The sequence below is a fragment of the Etheostoma spectabile genome, chromosome 19 (genome assembly GCF_008692095.1).
Source record: "Etheostoma spectabile isolate EspeVRDwgs_2016 chromosome 19, UIUC_Espe_1.0, whole genome shotgun sequence".
In the NCBI taxonomy this organism is placed as follows: domain Eukaryota; kingdom Metazoa; phylum Chordata; class Actinopteri; order Perciformes; family Percidae; genus Etheostoma; species Etheostoma spectabile.
The window spans coordinates 5,574,533-5,588,091 of record NC_045751.1 but is presented as its reverse complement, the minus strand read 5'-3'; the positions used below and the strand labels follow the sequence as shown (position 1 = coordinate 5,588,091).

Below are 13,559 nucleotides of genomic sequence, written 5' to 3'. Positions count from 1 at the left end.
CCCCTCATGTTCATGTTCTCAGACATACACGTTTGTTCTCAAACATTTAGCCCTTTTGCAATACTTGCTATCAGTCCCTTGTTTTTGGAAAACGCACCATGCAAGGACGGAGACTTGGCATGTAGGAGCATCCAGGGAGATGCTGTTCTGTTAAATTTCCTGTAGGATTTTCACCATTGGACAATGTGGTACACAAAAGTACTGTACAATACACATATTAACAGCCAAATCGCTACATTGTCAAATAAAAAAAGGATAAGAAGGCTGTGAGCAATCAGCAGTGAGAAATGTGAAGGCCAGCAACCATTCATTTATTTGTTGCACGCATTTTTACATCCTTATGTGCTGAGGACAAATTACTTTATAAGAGGATTTTGGATGGAATGGGGAGGCACAGGGGACGAGAGCGAGTAGTATATAGAAAAAACAATGAAAGGAGAATGAGAAGAAAAAACAAAAAGGAGCAAAAAGAGGAAGCGGAACAGCACACTATGTGAAAATGTAAAATAAAATGAGAACTGGACAGCCTGGTGTGCAAAACCGCACATGCTAGCATGACTGAGAATAGCTCGGTTTGGCTTGGCATTGCACAAAAGCGCCCAGCACAGAACAGTAGTAGAATCTTCTGCAAGAAAAGGATCAACAGTACTGTCAGTGCAACTTTATTTTTACATTACAACAGAGACTCAATCTCTTGTCTCTTTGTATCCCTGTGTCTCTCAGTGGGCTTGTCGGTTATTTGCTGCTGAAGCTCCCCATTACCTCAGCACTTGGCCCACATCATGTCAAGGTGGTGTCAATATCGTGTCAAATACTCCTACTCCATAGCTCGCTGTAAGATAGTATTTTATTGAGCTTGAAACCCCTTTGACAAGACAAAGAAAGTGAAGAGGAGGGGAGGAAGGGAGGCAGAGGGAAAGATGCAGATGAAAAGGATGGGAAGGTACCGGGAGGTAGAGTGAATGAAAGAGACGGGGAAAGAGAGAGAGCTGCAGTAGTTGGCGCCGTGTCGTCTGTCAGCTAGCTTAGCGCTTGGAAAAAAAGATCAACACAGTTTATTTTGTGTTTTTCTTTGCACTTGGCTGGGTTTATTTCCATGTGCATTGACTATAAGGGACTGAGGGATGCAGCAGTGAAGGCTGGTTCAGCTCCTCTTCCACTCAGGGAACTCAGTGAATACCCTCGATGCTGACTCTAAGCTAGCCAAGACCTATTATGGGTCTATTTAATCCAAATCAATAAACTTTAAAGTGCTCACTGCAACAAATGAAGTGTTGGACTTGTCAAATGTATTGTAGAGATGACCTCCCACTAGGCTCTACAGTGGCATCAGTAACATTAGGGAAGTACTGCACAACAGCTCCTCCATCTTTAGCATAGTTGCTTTAAGTTATAAAAGTTCCACTCACTTTGACTAGCCACGTCTTTTTCCTGGTTGTGTTGTCTCTTTCTCACTATGTACTATGTTGCGTTTTCACCTGAATTTTATTGTAACTGTCGGAGTAGCATTCCAATTAAGGAGGTATTGTTATGTATGAGATGGAGAGCGGTGGGTAGTGGCAGAGCTGACAGCGTTACCTAATGGGAACACTGGCGTCTGAATGAATACGACAGCCGAGACTCTCTACACCCAATTTATTGTTCCTCTGCTCCTCCTGCTTCAACTCATACACTCACAAACAGAAAAAGAATACATTACATCAACAAGGTAATGTACTTCACAGTTCAATAGATACCAAATACCCATAAAACGTGTCTTTGGTCTGAGTCTTGCGTCTTCTACCTTAAAGTCGAGATTAAATGCATTTTAAACCATTTTTCGATCACATTCCACATCGTATTGTGCACCTTTTTAACCATTTTTGACAAAAAATATAAATAGCATATTCATATGTACTATATATAAAAAATCAATATCCAATGTTTTTTTTATGTTGAAACAAAAAACGTATGCGTGCTGGACCAACCAATTTCAACCAATGATGTAACTGCAACAGCAGTTGACGCTTCAATTTCTTCAACAACTAACAAAAAAATTCATGTTTAGCAACCATTTAAATGTGTCAAATATTGTGTGTATCTATACTAAAATGTTAATGTGGCACTATGGTGACAAAAAAACACACCGGTCATCACGATTAAGTTAATTTAAAAATTAAAGTTAAAATAATCCCAGTTTTATTATAGACACACAAAAACTCAAACATGCATGTGATAATACTTGCATATTGAAACGTATTGAAGTGTGTGTGTGTGTGTGTGGTTGTGTGTGTGTGTGTGTGTGTAGCAACTCATTCAGAATACATCTCCATAGGGTGGATGCACAAGCCAGCCCCTGTATCTGAGGCTGTGTCAATGCGGCCTCCCAGCAACACACACTCACACTTATTCAGTCCCAATTAGCGCCCAGACACACCCTGTGAACGGCAGCCCCAGTAATGGCCACATCGTTAAAGGAGCGAGGAAATAGAGAAGGTAGAGGGAAGGGGGGGTGGATTGGGATTAATGAGAGGTTGCATGAGGACAGATTTGGGGGGGTTCATAGACATGCAAAATTTGCAAATACAAAGGATAGTAATTCATGTGCATTTCTACACAGAACAGAAATGATTGCTTGGAAGCCTTCCATTGACAGTCATCTCTTGCGCTTCCTTAGAGAAATAACCTGCAGCATATGCAGTATATGAAAATCCATATTGCTACTCTCTATTGGTGATACAAGTAATTCAACACAATAGTGTTTAACCTAGAGCCAGTCCATGATTGTTTCCTCTGACTGCAGCAAATATATATGGAAAGGGAAATTAACATCTTAACTCCAAGCCCTTACTGTCACACTTCTCACACAAAACAGATCCTAATGCTTCATTTCAGTGCTCTTGAAATGAACCCCACAAATGACAGTGGCCACCAAAACGTTAAATTGCAGTTTGCAGTGAGTTTGTTTACAGCCCAAAAGCAATCAACAGGAAATAGAACCTTGAATTGTCTAAAACTATGAATTGGAAATATGAGGATTTCTTTTTCAAATGTCTATATCGTCAACTTGTATTAAAAAAAAGGCACTGCTTGAGGATCATCAGTGAGTATTCCACTATTGGTCCAAATATGACAATATTCCGAATTAGATAGAGGTCATGTTAAAAGCATATTCTGTTTGGATATATTAGGCCTTTTTCCAAATATAGCATTTTTCCATTAGGTCATTTGGGATATGCGGCTATTAGTAGTTGTTAGTTTTAGAAGCATGCTTTGGACATGTATACAGTGCATTTAGAATCTGCCTTTAAATTGGGGCTTGCTGTGGTGGTTGATCACAAACCAACTAGGCCTAGTTAGTAAAGATGCATGCCCCCGAAAAAACGTCCAAAGAGAAACCCACCTTTACTTTTAAACATTACAAAAGACCTGGATATCAACAGGTGTTTGGACATGTGCAAACATCGCAATGGTGACCCTTTAAGAAGGTGGTTAGGGTTTGCACGGTGAAACAAGTCCGCCACCAATTATATTTTGCACAGTTGCACGTAAACAGAAATATCAGTGGACTATTAATTTTCATTAGCCATCCATGCAAACAGCTTAGTTGGAATACTGTTTTTCTGATAAAGGGTGGGTGGGGTGGGGTGGGGGGGGGTGTAGTATAATAATGTATCTCCAGCCACATTCCGTCTACCCAAAGCCTCTTCATTGCCAACTACACACCTGTTCCTTCTTGTCCTCATCATCTCTGCAGTTACCTGTTAATCCCCGCCCACCTGCATCTCACCTGCATCTCCTTCCCTCATTAGGCGGCCCAGTTCCTTTCATTCATCCATCCCCTGCCACACCATCACAGTGCTCTGCTGCTTTCCTCCCAGGTGTTTTTTTCTTTGGAGCTTCTGTTACTCTGCGCTTTAACTTGGATCTGTACCTCCCTGTCAGTCTACCTGAATTTGGTCCTTCAAACCCTACCCTAATTTCTTGTGATTATTAGAATCCCTCACTTTGGAGTATTTTTTTTCTTTATATTGAATCTCAAGGTAGTTTCTGATGAAATAGGAGTGTGTGAGCAATAAGAAGTCAGGATAGTTGTAAGCTCTATAGTTAGAATAAACTTGAGATAAACAGAGTTTTGATGCAATACGGGCCGTTTGAAGCCATAAGTAGTCATATATATCTATATATATAGAGAGAGAGAGATATAGAGTTAGAAATATATTACAATATATTTTTTATCATGTGAAACAAAACAGGTGCAGATGGCAACACATGCACCCATTGTACTACCATTTTCTTTTTAAATGGGTTGTGTTAGTGACACGTAGGGATTTATTTAATTATTATATAATTAATATTTTTACTTGTCTGGTTAAGTGTGTTGTTGTGTTTATATGGTCCTGTAAACAACACACAGTAATTGTTAAGTCTCCTGCAGTCAAAGAAACACAGACACTCACATAAAAATGGGAAAATGTTTTCATCAGTTGAGCATTAAGGGTGGAGATAAAGACAAGAAAAGGGAATGGAAAGAAAGGAAGGAAGGAAGAAGAGAGGGGTCAACTGAAGTCCAAAAGGCTTAAGGGTGAAAGGAAGGATGTGGAAAATGGGAGAGAAGTAGGCTGTTATGAGGGGAATGAGATCGACAGTAGTGGGAAAACAAGGACAATGCCTGTGTTTGTATCCTATTTGTCACTGTGTGTGTGTGTGTGTGTGTGTGTGTGTGTGTGTGTGTGTGTGTGTGTCCGTTTCCCCATCCACTCAATTTGTGGAATTGATCCGCTTCCTAATAGTGAGCAAAACAAAAAGTCAGTCTAATCCAACCTCTATTTATAGATAGCAGAGAGGAGGGGTTGAGAGTGATAATTTATCGGAAGTGCTACAGTGACGGAGAGATGAGAAGAAGATGGAGGAAGACAAATAGAGAGAGAGAGAAACAAGGAAAGGCAAAGGCAAGACTGGTCCATGCGACTGGAAGGATGTATGTGAGAAATAGACTCTCACAGTATGAGGCTAGCCGGTGGTGGATGTAAGAGAGAGGGATAAAGAACAAGAGTTGAAAAGAGAGGAGTTATCACAGAGAAAATGGAGAGCAGAAAACAAACAAGTGGAGAAGATGAGAGAGGCCAGGGTGGCTGCTGCTGGAGGACGTGAGTGAAGAGTGAAAGATAAAGAATGCGAGATTGCTCGCAACAGGAAGCGAGATAGGAAGAGGAGAGAGCACTTGCTGGTGGCAACAGGGAGAAGCGAAGAGGTGGGAGAGAGAGAGAGAGAGAGAGAGAGAGCAATAGATGAGAGAAAATTAGAGAGGAATACTTGTGTGTTGTTAGAGATGGTTTTGAGTCTAATAAGAGCATGTTGTTGTAAAAAAAGGCCAGGGCACCTGTTCTTATTCCCAGTAGTCCTAATGGTGCTTTTTTCTCTCCCTACCTCATCTCCTTTTTTCTTTTTTTCTTTTTTCTTTTTTTTTTTTTACCTCGCCCACACTTAATCTGCTGAAAGAAAGAAGCATTGCTGTCTGAACTGGGGAAGAGAATGTTAAAGCAGTAGGTGCTGAGCTCAAAATAAAAAGGTGTATAGGCTGCAGATGCTCGGCACAATGCAACAATTAAATAATAGGCTGCTACATCTAATTGTTTGGTAAAGAGCATTTTTGTCTGCTATTTTGTTGGTGCTCACTGCTTTTTCTGGGTTTGGAAATGTCATTAAATGTTAGCAAGAATCACTTTGAGCAGTATGTATGGATATAATAGATTAACTACTATAATAGTGGTTATTTTTATAAAGTACCAGATAGATACTGTAGACACATGATACCTGTGAACAGAAGCTGTTTGCCTATTTTTCAGCTGGAGGGGTTGCTGGTCTGATCTTGGGAAGCATACTGAGCTGTGTGGTGGGTGTTTGTCGCTGTAGACAGAGTACAAGCAGTACAGCAGCTAGGATCATCTCCAAACTCGGTGCTGGCTCCCACAGCCCCAGTGTCATCAGCTCAGCCAGGGGTGGGTGTCTTTCTGTGTGTGTTTCTCTGTGTGTGTGTGTGTTTCTCCTCGGGTCCAAGGACCAGTGGGGAAGTGGTGGGGCATTTAGCCTCTCTGTGCGTAAGTTCAATGTATTTCTTTAGATTGATAGAGAAAATTGGACTTTTGCAGAAACATTTTCTACACAAAGCCCTTGTCATTGCTTTCGATTAGCCCCTTAGTCACACATGTTTAACTGTCAGTGCCTTTGACAAACCCAATGTAACGTCAAGCTTTAAAACTCTAAAAAATTGTAGGTAAAATCTACCACTATCTACTTTGCTGCACTGTACAGATACAGTATATATTAGTGGTTTTCAACAAGCCTACACACCAGGCTAAATTTATCAATTCCACTTACTACGAAATATCCCATAAACCCTGGACAGCATGGCGTATGTCCCTGTGCGAAATGGAAAGCAGTGAACAAATGCCATCAGTGGTACATCCGGCTCTAACAGTGTCAAATAATGTGTCAGAACAGGTGTTTGTAGGGTTTGATAGTGTTCCAACAGACCTGTTTGATGACTTAAACAAGCTTAAGAATGTAAAAATTGTTTACAAGGCAATATAATTGTTTATCTTCATATAGATATGGGAACTAATCAGGGTGTTACAGCACACGGGACTGACATTTTAGAGATGGCTGCCACCTTCGAATGCGAGGAATATTCTACAAGAGAGGTTCTTGTTTTCTTCTTTTGTATGTCGGATTGTTTGGTTTTAACTACATTCCTATGCTAGAATTATGCAAGTTGGACTGAACTACTTGGGCAAATAAATAGAACTGATAATGTCTGTTGTGATACATGATCTTGAAAGCATGAAAGCACGTTTCACATCTCTGCTAGTTGATTTGTATGCCCTATTGATGCTGGAGGTAACCTGGCTGCTTGGAAGTTACAAGGAAAAAGACACACTGATTAGTCGCTGTGGTAATAAGTAAAACACACAGATATTGTAATTGAATTGTTGCTGGGAATGTAAAAATGGTCTTTCTTTCCCTTTCTTTACTTTCCTTGGAAAACCTAGTTCCAACTGATTCTCACAAGTCTTATAATACCAGTGCATGGACACACACACACACACACACACACACACACACACACCTCCCAGATGCAATCAGTATGGCCTTTGCCTTGATCCATTGTGCTCTAACGATTTAGCTTTCGCCTTGCTTGGTGGCCTGTAGGCCAGCTCTGCTGCTGTGCATCTCATCACATCCCATTCATCACCCTGTGTGTCGGTCTGTCTCCACTGCTGCCCTCTGTCACATCAGCCGGCCATTGACCTCCTATTGACACACACACACACACACACACTCATTTCAGACCGACAGCCACACAGTTAGACAACAGTACAGTTTTTGCTGTTTTTCTATCTAAAATGCATTTGTTTTCGAACACTTCAATGCAAATATCTGCAGTTCTGGTGTGTCCACTTTCTTCTTTTTTATTTGTACAAATGAGACTTTCCTTCTGAATATGCAGCAGCTGTGATTAATATAGGGGTTGTAGTTTGGTTCTGGTCTTAAGCAAAAGAAATATTTAAGCAGTTTTTCAATAAATGGCTTAATGAGGAGGATGTTATTCATATTTGGAGTAAAAAAGTATGTTTTTCAATATAAACCGGCGATGTATAGTATGTCCCCAATTTGTATAGCAAAACATACTTAAACAGTTTGACTTTCTTACAGAATATAAAATGTATGATAATTCTAATCCATCATAACTGAAATTACAGGTCTCAGAAATACAAAAAAATGCAGAAATGTATTCCTTCCATTACACTATTACAATATTTCCACTACCCTGTAACCTTTCTACTAATTGGACCACTAGTACAAAGAGTTTCAGTGTATTTGCACACAGATGACAGTTCATCATTTGCTGTGAGCAATTTCCCTATTATTACAGCTTGGAACCTCCTCGTAAAAGGTCAATATTTATCTCACACCCACATGGGCCTGCGCGCGCGCACTCCCTCACACACACACTCTCCCTTGCTTATCCATACCAAGGAAATTGAAAAATAGAAATGGTAGAAAAAGTACAGAGTTGATCATATGGTAAAAATGAAAATGCTAATTTGGAGAAGGTATAAAACTCTGCATGCTGCGTTATTCCCCCTCGAGTTGTCGTTTCACCCTGACGTGATTCAATATCGTTTTAATTATGGCTCTCTGTAAAGAGAGGGCCCTCCGCTTCAATCTCTCCATGCTCAGTTTATCATATGGGAAGATGATATCTCAGCAGGCTCTGCGTTCTCATTTGGTTTGGAAGTAATATATGCTTTTTAAACACTGTGTCCTTTACAGAGAGCCTTCTCTATGCTTTCTGCCAGGAAAGCCAAGGTTGACACAATGGATTTGAGGTTAATCCTTGGTTTCAGCTCTTCCTAAAACAAAAATCTATAAAAGAAAATATGAATGTAGACTTAACAAGACTTTAAAAAAAATCTTTTATCCTTCCTGTTACACCCTGAAGTTCAGTCGTGCCATTTAAATGCATATTATTCTCTCCTTCTCCCTCTCTGCTGGCTCTGTCAGTGTTTACCGACGGCAAACATCATTTCCCATCAAATCAACATCAGACAGTGACACACGCTCCATTCCCTGTGATTAATCAGTCAGTTGATAATGCGGCGGAAGCGAAGACCAGCGTGCGTCTCTGATCAGGAGACTGGAGGGCGGCGTCTCTCAGGGAGACGGTGGGCGGTGTGCTAAACTGGAACACTTGACACAAGTTTAGGCCTAATCTTCTCATTGTCTCCGTTCTGCTTGAAAGGATCAGCAGCCATGCTAAGCTCCTCGGGGTACCAGCCCTCAGCTGCTCTCTGCCTTTCTTGATGTTGTTTTGTGTTTGCTGATCATTTTTTTCACTGTCATTTTTGTGTTGTTCACCTTTTCAATTTTGGCTTTCAGTCAGTCATTGTTTCTTCTTTGTCTTCAGTGTTTTCTGTTTTTCTTGACATGCTTTTCTAGAGAGGACTGTCAGCCTGTCAGCCTGTCTTGTCACTTGTAATTCATGTCTTTATTTGTGCAGAGTTTAATTATAGGAGTGGTGGGAGAAGCATTCGGATCATTGTATGTAAGTAATTGCGATGCCAATACAAAAGTAAAATTCTCTGATTCCACCTCCTTAAATATGACTATTTTCTAACTGACTATGTTTTTTCACTCCTCTGAGGGTAAACTGAATATATTTAAGTGGTGGACAAAACAAGACATTTAAAGACGTCATCTTGGACTTTGGGAAACACTGATCGACATTTTCCACCACTTCTTGACATTTCATATACCAAATAACTAATAAATTAATTGAAAAAATAATCGACAGATTAATTGACGATGAAAATAATTGTGCAGCCCAAATTTTCCCCTGTTTCTATACTTCTGCTGTTCTTTTTAGTAATATCTGTAAACAGTAGTACAGCACAAATCAGTGCTCGCCCTGCCATGTCACGATTAGTAAGCCTCTCCCTTTCCAGCATCGGCTCTGCGCAGGAGTGTTTCCCATCTGCCAACAATCTAGCATAGGATGTTAAGGATTTGTTGAGGCTTTGCTTGTATATTCTGGACTCGCTCCAAAATGTCTCCATGGCACAGTACATGGTACACAAGACATGTTGTAGTTAAACAGCGCCTGTTCTGTTGGTCTGTAGACATGTTGGTAACAGTCATGAAACGAAGGGATAGAACTAGCATACATATACCACAGGGTCTACCAGTAGAGCTCAGCATGTGATTACATTTTTGCAGGGTTATTATAGTAAGTTATCTAAAACTAAAAGAACCAGTGAAAAATCTTTTTTTGTAAACTAAAACTAAATAAAACCTAAAACCTTCAAGTAAGTGAAACTATGCCTGCAGGATAAAAAAAATATGGCGCTGTGTCATACCTGCTTCACATCGGACACTAGCGCAAAGATTAAACATCTCTGCCATTCTTTAACCTTGCATTGTCTATGTATACGTATGTAGCTACATATTTCTGAGACATTATACCTGGCCCGTACAAAAAGAAAAATCTATAAAAACTAAATCTTTCTGAAAACTAGCAAACATACTCTAAAGACTAACTAAAACTCAACTTCAATACAACCCAAAATTCAAAAATAACATACAATTAAAGCTTATTGAAAATTCAAAAGTTACTACTGCATATTTTAAAGCAATAAATGAAGAAGGTGGCTTTTTGTTTTTTGTAAGCTTTAAAAGCAGTTCATCCCACATGTGAATCCTGAGGGGCCATTCACATTGGACGCGCAAGAGTCTGTGCTATGAAACCCATCATTGTCAATGGGTTGCGCGTGCAAGAACTGGGCTGCTGCTTAGCCGCTGGGACGTACATTCACATGTCTGAAAAAAACAGAAAAAAGTAAACACGGAATACTCGTGGATCTACAAACGGAACATGGACGAGAGATTGATTTTGACCGTCAGCGATCTCCCAGAGCTGTACGTACGGAGACCTCGGACGTGAAACTATTCTGTGGTGCATATTTCCACCATAATGCACAATAATAAGGCATGTCTGGTATGTAGCTTATTGTAGCCTCTTAATTTAAATCATTCAGGTTTGTTTTAGCTATGTGAAATCAACATGGACCAATCTCCGCTGAAATACTATCATAACTATGTTACATTTTTTCTCGGTTACTTTGGTGCATTTGTCAAATCATAATTTGTATTTGCACAACAGTGAGTGCATTTCTTAAAACAACTGGTGTAAACGGCTCCGCATAGTGACTCACCTGAAAAAGCGTGTATCTTGCTGGAAAACATTTGTTAATGTGTCCAAAGCAAGGAAATCTCTACCCCTTTGTTTATATTATAGTTTATAGATAGTAAAACTGCTCTGTGGTGTTGTCCATATTTAACAGTTCACTCTGTAAGTATAGTGTAATGAACAATGCACATTCCCTATGTGACAAAGTTCCACATTATTGTCATCTCTGATCAGAGAAATGTTGATTTGACATTTCCATACAGGTATTTATAGGAGGTATTTGTATTTGGATGTTTATATGATGTAAAATATGTTTGGACTGATTGACACAAGTTATGTTCTTTTTCAGTGAAGTTCCCACGTAGGTAGTTAGGTTTATGGCACACAGAATAACTATCCATTTCCAACTGTGTACACTCCAGTTTTGCATTAAACATAGTGTTTTACACAGTATGGATGAATACTGATGAATGTATGAAGTTAGGCTCATAGCATAGTTTTATTATACCACACTGCAATAACTGCAGACCTCTTACTTACTTATGTATGTAAACATGCAATTGTGTTGAAATGCAACATTTTATTTAGAAATAAAACCCTATTCATAACCCATCCGGGGAATCATAGGCCCAACTCTCGTCGGCAGACTGTCAAATTGCTCCCTGTTGAGTCAAAATTACCCCTACACAATGTCGCATGTACGTCTGGTATAAACACCGGACGCAGACGCGACGAGTGTATGACGTGTAGAAACTGTAGAAACTCTTTCCTAGTTTGCGCTGAGCATTTTGGGAATAGTACGCAACCTAGCGGTGAGTGCAGTGCATGGTGGATACAATGTGAATGGCCCATGATGCTGAGAACCTGAACACGCGCATCAAACGATAAACTTTTGTTGTAGAGAGGGAGAGGGAGGGAGAGAGAGAGAGAGAGAGAGAGAGAGAGAGAGATTGTTGCCCCCGAGGGTCTCTGTCACTCTGCCACAACGATTGGCCCTGTAACTAATCCGTGGACACAGTCTACAGGTCAACTGTGACAGCCAGCCGTGTGTGTGATATTGTGAAGACCTGCTGCATGTCACTGGTCCATGAGTTTGCGTATTGTTGTACTGCGTCTGTAAAATTTGTGTCCATGTACAATTTTCTTCTTGTGGACATAAATAAATTCTGTGTGTGTTTTATGCTTATCTGCATTCTGTCTCCCATGATGCCAATGGCTGTCAGTCTTCATCTCCTATTGTCGAATGCAGGTGTGTGTGTGGGAATCTGCCAGTAATGGATTGAATGGAGATTCAGGTAGAGCTGTGGCGAAGGGCATCGCAGAGTTGAGAGATGCACAAGAGCAATAAGTTGCCACAGCAACAGTCAATGAGACTTTGTCCACGTGAGAGTGGCTCATGTAGGGAGAGACTCGGAGAGAAGAGAGGCGGAAGCAAGTCAAAGTGAAGCAGTTGCCATAGCGACTCCATTGCAGCTGCCTGTAAATTTCTCTCTCCCCCAGTGTGAGTGTGTGTCTGCCTGACTGATGCACCAGTTTTGACGTTAGCTGTCTATTAAGTGTAACTGTGTGTGTGATACCCCAGTGTATCTTTAAATGTAGTGGTGTTTTGCAGTGGTTCTCAATGGTCTTTTCAATAATGTATCCCCATTTTAAATATTTTGTTCAGCCAAGTACCCCCTGAACAGCACAAAATATTTTTGATGGAAAAAAAAAAAACTACAAAGATGCACAAGTACTGTCAGCCTGCAGCGTGCCTTGTCAGTTGTAATTTACGTCTTTCTTCGTGCAGAGTTTAATTATATCAGTGGTGGGAGAAGCATTTGGATCAATTGCAATGCCACAGTGGGAAAACACTGTTGTGAAAGGCTTTTATTGTGAAGCAGTAGCAGAGGTAGACAGTGGCAGCAACTTAACACTGTAGGTAAAGTTTCTTTAAAGTTGTACTTAAGTACATTACACCCGTGAATATTTACTCGCCACCACTGAGTAGCAGAACAATTTGAAATCCAACAAGCAAAGTGACAGTAAACCGCTCAGTCATGTCTTTGGTGATTTTTAAACTAGGGCTGCAAAGATGAATCAATTAGTTGTCAACTGTTAAATTGATCGCCAACTGTATGGATAATTGATTCATCGGTTGAGTATTTCTTTAATGAAAAAAGTACACTAAAACCTTTGATGAGGTACCATTCAGTGCTGCACCTTTTAGGCTACTGAAAAACACTTAAATGCTAGCATACACTTCAAATGGTTAGTGTCTTTGGAGTGATGCATAAAAACATTCTGAAATACTCCAAAGTACACTGTTTTTAGAGTGTGTGTGTGTGTGTGTGTGTGTGTGTGTGTGTGTGTGTGTGTGTGTGTGTGTGTGTGTGTGTGTGTGTGTGTGTGTGTGTGTGTGTGTGTGTGTGTGTGTGTGTGTGTTTTTTAAAAGCAGGATTCACAGGGAGCCAGACACCCTCCGTCTCTCCTCCCTTCTAACAGATGCTGTAGTGGTTATTTATGTGGTTGTTCTGCACTACTGCTCTTTCATATCCCCAGGCCTACTCACACACAGAAGCCAACAGGGGCTGTCACTGTGCCACAGTTTTAAGTCTTGTGTGCCATATGCTACCGTAGGCTCCTGGCAGGCAGGAGTATCGTTGCTCTCCGTCAGCTGGGAGACTGGTTCAAAGGCCAACGAGGGCCCATCAGGGACCGTGCTGCATGCACACAGCGCTGTAGTAGCACCGTATGTTCCAGCATCTGACATTGAAATGCATGCGTTTTGAAATGATAATGCTAGACTGTATCATAATTTCATCATAGTTTTTAATGAGCAGCAATTTTG

The 13,559-nt window shown here is 40.5% G+C and overlaps 1 protein-coding gene across 4 annotated transcripts in view; it reads left to right on the top strand.

Annotated features, from left to right (window-relative positions):
• nlgn2a (neuroligin 2a) overlaps positions 1-13,559 on the top strand; it is a 190,610-nt gene that overhangs the window by 109,285 nt on the left and 67,766 nt on the right. The window contains exon 1 of one of the 4 annotated variants that reach the window (XM_032499213.1): positions 3,791-3,933. The exons of the other annotated variants lie outside the window; for them this stretch is intronic. The gene's annotated coding sequence lies outside the window, so the exon portion shown is untranslated. Of the gene's footprint in view, positions 1-3,790; positions 3,934-13,559 lie in introns of those variants that run through there. 4 annotated transcript variants of the gene reach the window in all.